The sequence below is a fragment of the Lygodium microphyllum genome, chromosome 18, assembly GCF_053477565.2.
Source record: "Lygodium microphyllum isolate KBCC chromosome 18, Lygodium_microphyllum_v1.1.10, whole genome shotgun sequence".
In the NCBI taxonomy this organism is placed as follows: Eukaryota; Viridiplantae; Streptophyta; class Polypodiopsida; order Schizaeales; family Lygodiaceae; genus Lygodium; species Lygodium microphyllum.
Window position 1 is genome coordinate 18,449,046 of NC_141152.1, and position 12,262 is coordinate 18,461,307.

Here is a 12,262-nt window from a genome sequence, read left to right on the forward strand (position 1 = left end):
TCCGTTAAGTACGTACTCTCTGCCATGTCTCCATTTTGTTAACTGATCATCAAGTGATGTGGGTAAGACTCTTATTCCTAGATTGTAGTATGTGATTCAAGGGAGCTACAAGGTGCCTCCAAACAAACTTCCAAAGCACGAAATTCAAGCGAGAGGTCTTTGAGACCCATTTGGTTCTCTGCTCCATCATGCTCCTACTTTTCTTAAAGTGTTCTTCTGCCTTCTTATGATCCTTGAGCCTTCAAAATATTTTGTTCTGTTCGAACATATACGCTTTGTTGCAATCAAATTGTCCTAGCAAGAAATATGCTATTGAAATATAACTTTGTGTGCCCAATCATCTATATGATTTGAAAAAGACATGCAATATCAGATCCATGATATGCAACCAATCAAGCTATGCTTTACACGAAAATTATGGATGCACTGAAGATTTGTGCCTAGCCTATCTACATGTACTCATGCGTCATGCAAAATGCAAGCATAGTTCCTTCATTATTTAAGATCCTTATCCTCACCTCTCAACACTCAACAGGAAGAAATGTCGTACTCCACTCCACCCACCCATAATCTCACTATCACTCAAGAAACTGATGGTCCTCAAGATATTGACTAAATAAAACAACCCTTCTCACAACCGGTGGCGTCTTTCACGACCCTCGAACTCTCCCAACCACGTTTCCCACTCTACCAAAGGTTCCTAACTTGGTGGTGTATATCTCAACTGTCATGCATGCAAAAAACAGTGCATGCTCCAATAATGGTACTCTCTCATGTGTGCATGCAACTAAAATTTACGCATATAGCTACAGCGGGCCTCATGCCATGCTAGTGCTCAATAATGGTGCAAAATGTACATAAACCCAACCCATGGTATGGAAGTATTTTGATAAGAACAGGAGACGACCCCCGAGTACAATGTATCAACTAGTGCAACTTGAAGTGATCGTGAACTCATAATCCCTGTGATGTGCAAGCGTCTCGACAAGAGAATATACCTATTCCACAATGTTCGATAGCTATACTGACAATCTCTAACTCTAACCTGTCCAAAAAAATACCCAACTCGACCAAGGCTATCAAGTTTCCACACTCATAAATCCAAACAAAATGACAAAAACAAATCCTAAGCTAGACAATCACAAAAAATCCAACTACGAAATGACAAAACAAGCAGTCACACAACCATCTAAACTATCAAAAATCAAACCTAACTATAGTTTCACTAGAGATTTTAAGTTTTCGCAAAAATGCTTGACAACGTGTAAAATACTCCAAAACTACATTATCATACCATATCATATTGATATTGTATCAGAGTGTAGCTATACTATTTTTAGTTTATGTAAAGTCTATGCTTGCTAAAATTAGTACTTAATTAGGTTATTTACCACCTTGTCCAAGAAGGAATGCTAGTTCCATGGTTCCATTACCACAACACCATCAAATTAGTGGGCACAAGACACTTGATTAGAGGTTAGAACTTTTGCTTTATGATTGAAATTATATTCAGGTGAGTAATCATAAACAAGGATGTCTTTTTATAGTGAGATGGGATCAAGTAGTGATAATGATCTCAATCTAAAACTGCACATAATGAAGGGGGAAATTCAATTCCTAATCTTGGAATAGGCTCACATCATGGACAACAAGAAGAAAATGTGGGCATTGATCAAGAAGCGAGTCCTTCTAGCCAACACGATGCTGATGTGACCAACAACAAGGAGGTGAAGAATACGATGACCAATTTAAGGCTTGGTTGAGGACAAGTAGCAAACATCTTTGTTGAGTTGGCTAAGGATCCATAGTTTGAGAGATTTTTTACTTATTCTAAGAAGGATAGTAAGGGCAAGAAGACAAGGTCATACTCAAAGGCTTTGGGACGACATCAAGAAGCTCCTAAAGAATAGTTGATGTTGCCTCAAGATGCACCAAAAGGTTGGTGATGAGCAAAAGAAATTAGTGTAAGTGGGGAAAGATACACATATACAAGGCCATCTTGGTAGTGCCAATCTAATGGGTTTTGAATATCAAAGCATGCATGCAAGTAGGGAAAACTAGGATACTTTGATGGTGATACTATTTTTCATGCTATGGTAGGTCAAGGTATGTAGGGCATCAATGAATGCATGGAATGCAAAATCTAATGTATCCATGTATAGCTGGTGGTGTGTACAACCCCATGTATAGTAGCATTGGCATGATTCTTGGAGCACAAAGTGATATGTATGGTAGTGTATTTGCACCCCCTAGTGCTTACGCGGATCAAGGGATGAATGCTAGTCACACAAATGCTTCTTATGTTGTTGTTCATGATGGGAATGCAACAAGTGCACCCTCTTTGCAACAGCTAGTTTGTGATAACTTAACTCCCAAAGGAGTAGCAAAGGTCTATGAGAGTGAAAAAGGGGTGAAGTTTGAGGCTTTCAATAGTGCACAAGATAGGATGAAATCTTTGGCTTTCATTCGGTAGTTTGATGTAGCCTATTTAGGAGGCAACTCCACCAAATCCTCTAAGATTTGAAAGGTAGCCACTTTCTTGAAGGAAAATACATTGCAATGGTGGTCCATACTCTTAATGCAAGGTAGAGCACTAACAACGTAGGTTACAATTAAAGCAAATATTTGCTTCAAATTTTTTGAGGTGGACATAATGATAGCTTGGAATAAGTTGGATGCAACTCAATGCAAGAATTTAGACCAGTATAACAAGAAGTTTTGGGATGCATTATTGTTTGTGAGTTCTTACCATGCAATTCCCCTTCATGAGCAAGTTGAGAAGTGTGTTTGTGGGATGCTAAAATGAATCATAGATTTTTTCATAAAATCCATAGTGTCTAGCATGTCACAACTCATCGAAACAATTAGTATAGTTGATGCTTTGTTACATGGAAAATATTTAGGCTTCCAAGTCATTGATGAGAAGCCAAATAAGAAGTTTTCAAAGGTTGAGAAAAGGAGCAGATCTGAAAAATAGGTCGAAGAAAGCAAAGACAACAAGGAAAGGGGTGGAAAACAATTGCATAGGGAATCAAGAGGGAATCAAGGGCTGTAGACAAACGTTTTGTTTGTGAATACGAGGGACGCATGACAAAGGACTGTTCCAAGAGGCAACAAGATGGAAAATATAAAAATCAAGAAGATCCCAAGGGAAAGAAGCCCAAAACATCCATTAGTTTGGTGGCCAATGTAGTCAATGATAAGCCCAATGATGATGTTATTGAGTTGTGTCTAGCATGGGGGAAAATAAGAGTTCAATATTATGCATTGATCTTCTTTGTTGATAATGGGGCATGAGCCAACTTTTATCTCCATAGACCTTGCAGCCCATTTAGGAAAGATGAGATGGAACCCATGAGAGAAGTTGTATGGCATGCAAGGGCCATGCAGAGTACCACAAATTCAAATAGACTACAATTCCATGATCCATCCCTTCTCTAGTTTGTCCACACTCCATGATACAACCTAGGTCTCACATCTTCATCCGCCATGATTAATGCCCTCAGGCTAGCTAAAACACAAAGTGTGAAAAATGCTTTATTAAGAAGTTGAACTTGTACTTAACAATGACTATTCCCTTGCTCTTAAAATCCTCTCAACAAGGACATCCTGCAACCTTTGGTCTGTAACTTGGATCATTGATCTTTCAAAAGAAAAAACATAGTCATGTTCTAAACTACAACTTTCTTGAAGATGTTAGGGGAAAACTATTAAATCTTCTAACTCAAAAAAACATTTGCACAACCTACAGTACTATTTTCATGCATGTAGTCATCTATGGACATTAGAGTTTCGGTGCATACATCCTCCACATGCTCGAGTTGCCACCAAACTTGGTAGGGATGCTCTTTAGGTGTCAAAATACACCATGGATGTGTTGCCCACCATTAGAAGCTCCCTAATTTACACCATATTTTAGAGCATTAAAGCTATCCAACATTTCTAATTACAATAACTTGCTTTCTAACATGTATGTATATTGCTTACATTAGTCTTATTTGCATGATCTTACAAATATACTCCATGAGATACAACCCATGGATCCTACTCGTATGAACTGTCCTATTGAGATCCTACGATAGATAAGTGCCATTTTTGGACTTTTGCTTGACAAAAAAAGGGTCCCTTTTATCATATTCGAAACTTATTTTGGAAGGTAAAATCTAGATTACTATTGCACATCATGACTATCATTCCCTCAACAAGATCTCTCTTCCTTATCTAGGCATTGAACCATTCTTCCCTGTTTAGAATTTGCTTCTCATGGTGGTAAGTCATTGCCTATGGCCTATCAAGCTATAATACATGCAATTTCAACCCTCTATCAACTTCTTTAAATGATACCTCTTTATAAACTCTACAGTGGGGAACATAACATTCATAGGCATTATAGCCTCTTGTCCATATATTAGTTGAAAAGGAGTAAACCCTTCACTGGTCCTTTGAATGGTCTTGTAAGCCTACAAGCTTGATACAAATACTTGTCTCATACTTGGGATGGTCCTCCGCCAGTTTAAATAGAATCTTTTGTAAAGTCTCATTAAATGCTTCCACCAACCCATTACATTGAGGGTAATGAGAAGTGACAAACCTATGCTTTAGATCAAACTTCTTTATGAGAGCACTTTCTTGCCACCCTCTTCAATCTGAAATGGAGCCTTGCCAATAGAATTGAGTATTGTACTATTGTATGCAAACTCTACCAAAGGTAAATAGTATTTCTTACACTATGTCATGCTCGAATATATAGAATCACAAGTGATCTAGCACTATGGAGTTTTTCTCTTTGAACTGGCCATCAGTCTCTACGATGGAAGGATGATGAAAATTGTAGTGTGTTACCCACGTTTTCAAACAAGCCCTTCTAGAACAAACTAGTCATCCAAGGGTCTTGATCACTAATCATCGACTCTAGTATGCCATGATACTTAAACGCATGTGGTGAAAATAAGTGTGCCATATGATCAACTTTATCTTCTTCCTCACTGGAATAAAAGGGGCCTGCTTTTTACCGAACTTGCAAATAATAGTCCATATCTAATCATTTTGTGTAAGTGTCCTAGGAAGCTTAAAGATAAAGTCCATAGCAATGCTTTACCAAGGTCTATCAGGGCTAGGAAAGGGTTGCGATAAACCTAACATATTTTTCCTATTGTACTTTTTGACATAAGATGCATGTCCTAATGAATTGTTCTACATGATCGTGTGTTAAAGTAGGCCAATAGAAGAAAGGCTCCACTATCTCATATGCCAAGAGCCCTCTTTTTTTTTGCACCAAAAGCACTGGAGAACAAAATGGAGATGAGTTGGGCTAAATCATCCCTTCTTCTGACAACTTATTCACTTGACTCATTATGTCCTCTTGCTATGCATGCAGTTGATTAAGTTTTTAACCAAAGTGATTACTATTCAACATAAGGTCAAGATCCATACCTTAGATGTAAAATTGAAAGGGTAAATTTGTCCTATTTTATTGACTATTGCTATTTCTAAAGTAATAAAAATTATCTTTCAGCATACTTGGTATTTAGTAAGTATAAGGATGATAATGAAAATATTGGAAACATGTCTAAATTGCAAAAGGAACGCATTTCATTCTTGAAAATTTGTGCCAATTACTTTTCCTTGTCACTTTTGGGGCATGTATCACTCGAACGGCTTGAAGATCATGCCATAGGTCTCATCCTAGGAAGTAGCCCTCCTAATAATCCACCTTACAGGGTGAGCATGTCCCTATTGGAGGTGGTACTCGAAATATTTTTTTTTCCAAAAAGTTGGAAAACCTTCAAGTAGGAAAGGTAAGAGGTTTTTTGCCAAATTATAGAGGTACTCGAGTAAAAATATAGTACATTTATCCAAGATTTGGAGGTTTTATCACCTTCATAATTTATTTTTATAGGTGAATTTTAAAATTTCAAGGAGGGATTACACTATACCTAAGGTTTTTCAAGCACTGATTAGAGGAGTTCATGCCACTTAGTGAATTTAAAAGCAATAAAGGAGCAAACCCACGTGGAATTCTAAAGGAAAAGGTAAACATGCTCCTTTATATTCTAGAGACCAAGGAAAAGGGGGAATTTTGCAACCAAAGAAACTAAAGGAGAGCTCAGAATGAAAGGAGAGAGATATTGTGGAAGGCTACTCTTCCTACACCCATGAAGGCTATGTTTGGGATTTGAGTCATGGATGATCTTTGGAGATTCTTCAAGATTCTCTGCAGTACTGAATTTGAGAGCCGAAAGTGATGCTTTCTTTGCTTTCTCATAATATTGGTCGTGCATTTGTTAGAGCTGAAAGGGATACCTTTCTTTGCTTTCTCTGAGAGCTGAAAGGGATACCTTTCTTTGCTTTCTCTGAGAGCTAAAAGGGGTACCTTTATTTGCTATCTCATTATGCATGGACGGTTGTGTGGCACAAAGGCCTAATGAGAGTCATGCTCCTCCTTATGCAAGGCAATAGTTAAGACAATGGAGCATTTCTTTTATTGGATTGCTTTGAGACACGATGTAGAGCAATTAGTCAAGACATGCATCATATATCAAAAACTAAAGTACGATAGGCAAAAGATGTCATCAGTGATTGAGACCCTCGGATGACTAGTTTCTTTTGGAAGGGCTTGTTTGACAACATGGATACCACACTGAAATTTTATTCATCCTTCCATATGCAAATTGATGGTTAGTCCAAAGAGGAAAGCTCCATATGCAAACTAATGATTAGTCCAAAGAGGAAAACTCCACAATGCTATACCACTTAAGATTATATATATCTGAACATAGGACATAGTGCAAGCAATACTACTTATCTTTGGTAGAGATCGCATGCAACGACTTACCATGAGAAACATATTCTAAAAAGGGAAGCATGGTTTAATGCCTGGATAAGGAAGAAAAGATCTTACAGAGAGAATGTTGGTCATGAGGTACAATAGTAATTTGGATTCTACCTTCCAAACTAAGTTTCGAGTTGGATAGAAGGGACCCTTTCTTGTCAAGAAAAAGTTCAAAAATGGCACTTATCTATTGCAAGATTTGGATGGGATAGTTCATAAGAGCAGGATCAATGGGTTCTATCTCAAGAAGTTTATTTGTACAATCATGTGAATCAGGCTAATGTAAGTAATGAATATATAGGTTAGAAAGTAGGTTGCTCTAATTAGCAATTTTAGATAGCTTAATGCTCTAAAATGCGGTGTTGATTAGGGAGCTTCTTACACACCCAAGGTGTATCTTGACACCTAAAGAGCATCCCTACCAAGTTTGGTGGCAAGCCAAGCATTTGGGGGGCGGGGGTATGAAAACATTTGAGCTAGGTTGATGAATCACTGTGTGTGGACAAACTAGAAAAAGGATGGGAATATAGTCTATTATTTGACTCTTGGTTCGTATGGTAGTTCATGCGGCCAGCTAGTGAATTGAACAGTACTTAAGGGCATCTAGAGGGCAAACCCACGTGGAATTCTAGTGAGTAAGGAATGAGTAAGCAAAAGGGAGAATTTTGCAACCAACAGCCATGATCCTTGCAACCCAGAATGAAAGGAGAGAGATCTTGTGGAAGGCTACTCTAACTACACTCATGAAGGCTATGTTTGGGTTTTGAGTCATGACGCCTTCGGATCAGATTCTTTGAGATTCTCTACAGTATTGAATTTGAGAGCTGAAAGTGATGCATTTCTTTGCTTTCTCATTATAGTGGCCATCATGTGCGTGGCTAGAGCTGAAAGGGATACCTTTCATTATGATGGTCATGTATTAGTTTAAAGATGCCATGACGGTTTTGATCATGTCTGAGGACTGAAGTTGCTTTGCACTTACTGTTTTGAACATGATACAACTTGATCAATGCTCACATTGGTTACTAATAAAAATCATATCCTCATTGAGAGATGGTTTGTGGGAGGTCGTTGTTGCAAGGACTTTACTATCTTGAATGATATGTCTTTGCCCACCACACACAAATGGACTAAAATGTACCCAACCTTCATGCTGAACACGAACTGTTCATGTTGAAAATAATATAAAATTTTCTTGTTGACAATGGCAAGTTTGAATGTCTTTTGGGGTGTTGTTTTAGTTGGATGTATTTAAAGGAAATAACTTGGTGATTATGCACTATTAGGCATGGAATTATAGAGAGAATCTCAACCACTAAAAATGACTATGACATGTTGCCTACTTAGGTTGCAGCAGTGAAGTTCTCTTGTGATTACTATATCAAACCTGAGTATAGTTGGAGCAGCAAGTAAAATTGCACATTTGAGTACCTACTATTTTATGTTGAATATCAAAGCTACATAAACCTAAAATGTTTTTAGGTGTAAACTTGTATGCTTGGGGTGTGTACACTACAAGATATAGGCCTTATACCGACGTTAAAAGCGACGAAAATGTTCATAAAGAAATTTGCCCCCGTCATCACAAAAAGCGTCATTATTGGCGACGCCATAGAACGGTCGGTATCAACGCCGTTATCAACGTTGCAAATGATGTTTGTGTTGGTATCTAATACCGACACAAATAACGACACTGATAACAATGCTTTGCGACGCATTTTGCGACGCTAATAGCGACGCGTGCAGTAAATTTGTGATGCAAATAGCGATGGTAACAGGTTAAAAAAAATTTGTGGCATATAGCACTATGTGCTTTATTTGGGCCATATAAAATAGTTTCAGAAATGTGTACAATGCTCTTGTAAATAAAGACAAAGTGTACTTAAATCATAACACTGATACATGAAATAAATACATGATCGCATAATGAAAGCGACTGGTACAATCTTGGTAAGATACTACTACTACATAGAAAATATCTACACAGATCACGTGACCCAAAAAAAAGGATATGTGAGCTCTAGAGATCCAAGGGCGAGCTATAGATCATCGCCATCCGAAACCTCATCCCACCACAAAGGAGCATCGAACGGACTCTGCAAAAATAGAAACAACTACACATCAATCCACCATACAATAATGCATTATAATTAAACATGGTAACTACAGACAAGAAAGATGAGTGACTTACAGGGCCACCGCGTCCAATATACAATCGATCGATCAATGTAGTGAGACCGTGCCTCTCTGCATATTGAGTCTCAAGGCCAGTGGGATCACGATTTGTAATGGAGTGCTACAAAGAAAACAAAATACAACTGTTAGAAACACGATTGTCAGTACAAAGGATATTGCAAAAAAATAAGCAAGAAAAACAAAAGAAAAACTTACAAAGTCCTCCAAATATGTCCTATGGCCGCCACTTCCAAGATGATGGACCACTCCGGCCTCTAGTCGTGCCCTCACCGCCTCGTGCTGTTGTCTCCAACATCCTAGAGAATCTGTAGCCTCCTCCTTGAGTTGACGCCAGTCGTCCATGTCTAGCCACTCGGGCTTTGAAGCCCCACTCTTGAGTGCCTTGGGTGTGTCCGATCATCTGTGTGACATATATGTACACATGCACTCCATCATCCAGCCCGTAGAAAACCTATTTGCGGCAGCTAGTGCCAGAAAACTCCTCATGCAAGGATGCTACTATGTAGTCCTTTCTCCCCTCTGGTATATTCTTCCAATGACCCAAGACATTGTGCCGAAAAACTTGTTGGCACAACTCTCTCATGCGAGCCATCACCCTCCTCTCCTCATCATTCATGATGATGGCTCTTGACCTATCATCTACAAGGTAGACATACCCCTCTGGGGTATGCCTAAGATGGGTTCTCTTCCACCTGTGACCATGCTCCTGGGCATATCCAGGAGACCCCTGTACATCTGGTGTACCTACCGGGGTAGTATCTATCGGAGTAGCACCCATAGGGGTGCCACCTGCGGACGGCTGAGCAAAAGCCGGAGTGAGTGGAGTAGATGTTCCCACAGGTGTGACAAATCCCAGAGGTGACACAACTCTAACAGAACAACAAGACGAAGACACCGCATCCATACCTCCACAACAACCACCTGAGCCACGCTCTCTTGAACTGCCACGAGAGCAAGGAGTAGCACATGTATCCCGAGCTGACCGCGAGCTCACTGCATCCAGATCTCTGCAGCATCCCCCTGAACCACTCCCTCTGTTTGGCCCAAGTCTGGAGCATTGACCTCGTCTGCTAGAAATTGAAGCATTAGAGCATGCTGAAGTAGATCTAATAGAGCGACATGGTGTCCAAGACAGCTCCTAGCCTGCCATATCTCTGAATCTTGCCATCTGATCTGGAGACATATGCGTGAAGATCTCCTACAGCTCCTCATCGCTCATCCCTCGATTCATCCTGATGATCTAAATATCCACAAAGGTCACCTGCACAGACAAAAAATGATGTTAGCATAATCAATTTAAATCATACAAAGCACAGTAATATAAATCTTTAAAAAATGATCTTACTTAAAATGCATATCTTATGTACCCTTATAAGCGATTCCTCAACGAATTGAGTAGGTGGATGCTCCAACTATGAAGTATCCTATCGTCCCATGTCAATCTCCTGACACACCTCCGCATACACTGGAAGGTTGACAGACATATCACCACAAAAGGATGAGTCCACCTTGTTCTCAAAGAATTCTTGGACACCTGTATTTCCATCATTGTTACCCGATGTTGGCTCCTCTACATGCTCCAAGCTTTTGATGGCCTCCACCCCTTGCAATATCGACCCCTCTATTTGCATATTGTCCTCATCTATGCTCGGAACATCTCTTTGATCATATACTCTCGCACTTCAGGGAGCTGAAGGTATAACATACCACCATCAAGGTTGTCGGGGGTTTGGATAGAGAATTACATGTTCACAATCACGTACAAGAGAGATTTAACTATTGTGACATGTACCATGTCGTAATACAATTAAAAAACACATGAGTTCATGCACTTGTTCACAATGGGCCGACAACACAAACATGTTGCACAAATCCGTCCATTTTTTTTTAAATTCTATTTCGAGAAATCCAAATGGACCTTGTCGAACTGTTGCTCCAGCTCCTTGAAGTACCACTTTGAACCACTGCACATCGAATAGGATCATGGAGAAGCTATAGTAATCCACCGTGACAATACTTTGTAAGTTTCCAAAATACTCCATCTCATCTATAACCGTGTTTGGATCCATTGCTCGTCGTCGGCTCTCTTGCTCGAACCTTGCCATGATACCACAATCTGTTGTGGAGCGCATTTTGTCAAAACGCTCCACGTAGAAATGCCGTCCGTGCGACCACGCTGCACTATATATTTTATACTGTACATTGAAACACTCAATTAGTTGTCGCATATAAAATATAGATACGACAAACCCTAAACACATCATCACCTTTGGACTACATCCCCTCGAGAATTTCCACTCCTTGATTGAGACCTCCGCCCCTTCGTGAGACGTTGCGGTCAAAGCTCCATGCAACCATCGCATTGACATAAACCACGGTATCTCCTCCATACCCTCAGGAGATCGAATCGATCACTGGCACATACTACGTCAAAATTCAGATCGCGCTTCCTCTCAATCTTTCCTAGCTTGCTGGTACCTAACAAGCCACGTCTCCACATAGAGGCATGGTGCAACATACAAAAGCGATTCACTTTCTCCTCCATTGCAATATCCATTCTTTTTTCTACCCCATTTTCAACCACCACATCTTCGGTCAGTCTATCATCATCCTTTAGACCATAGCATATTATTGTCTGAATCCACCGTTGGAAGCCATTGTGAAATATGCACTAGCACCTTAGACACCAACCAACCTTCAGCCATTCTACCTTCTAGTCGAGCTCATTGTCGCACAAAGCCTTTTAGGGTTTTCATAAAGCACTCCAAGAAGAACATCCATCGCATATGGACAGGTCCAACAATTTCCACTTCATCTACAAGATACACAAGAAGGTGGATTTGTATCGTGAGCATGCTGGTAGGCAAGTATTTCTCAAAAAGACAGACCATCTCCAATGCTCCCTGCCTCACGAATTCAATAGAGGATGTCTTAATCTCCTTCTATGAGATCCATTGCACTAAAGTCGACAACCTGTAAATTGCCTCGCGTATTTCTGAAGTAAGGCATCTTGCGATCGCGATCGGTAGTACAAACTGCCACAAACAAGAAAGCATTATGAACAATGACTACACTCTAAATAGCAAAATACGCAGGCCACTTATAATCCATTCGTAGTACAAACCTGATATATCTTATGCCAATCATGGGATTTTAGCCCTGATATTTGGTCGTCTTTAGACTTGACTATTTGCTTCACAATGCGCTCTTCTTTAGTGGACAAAACCCAAGAAG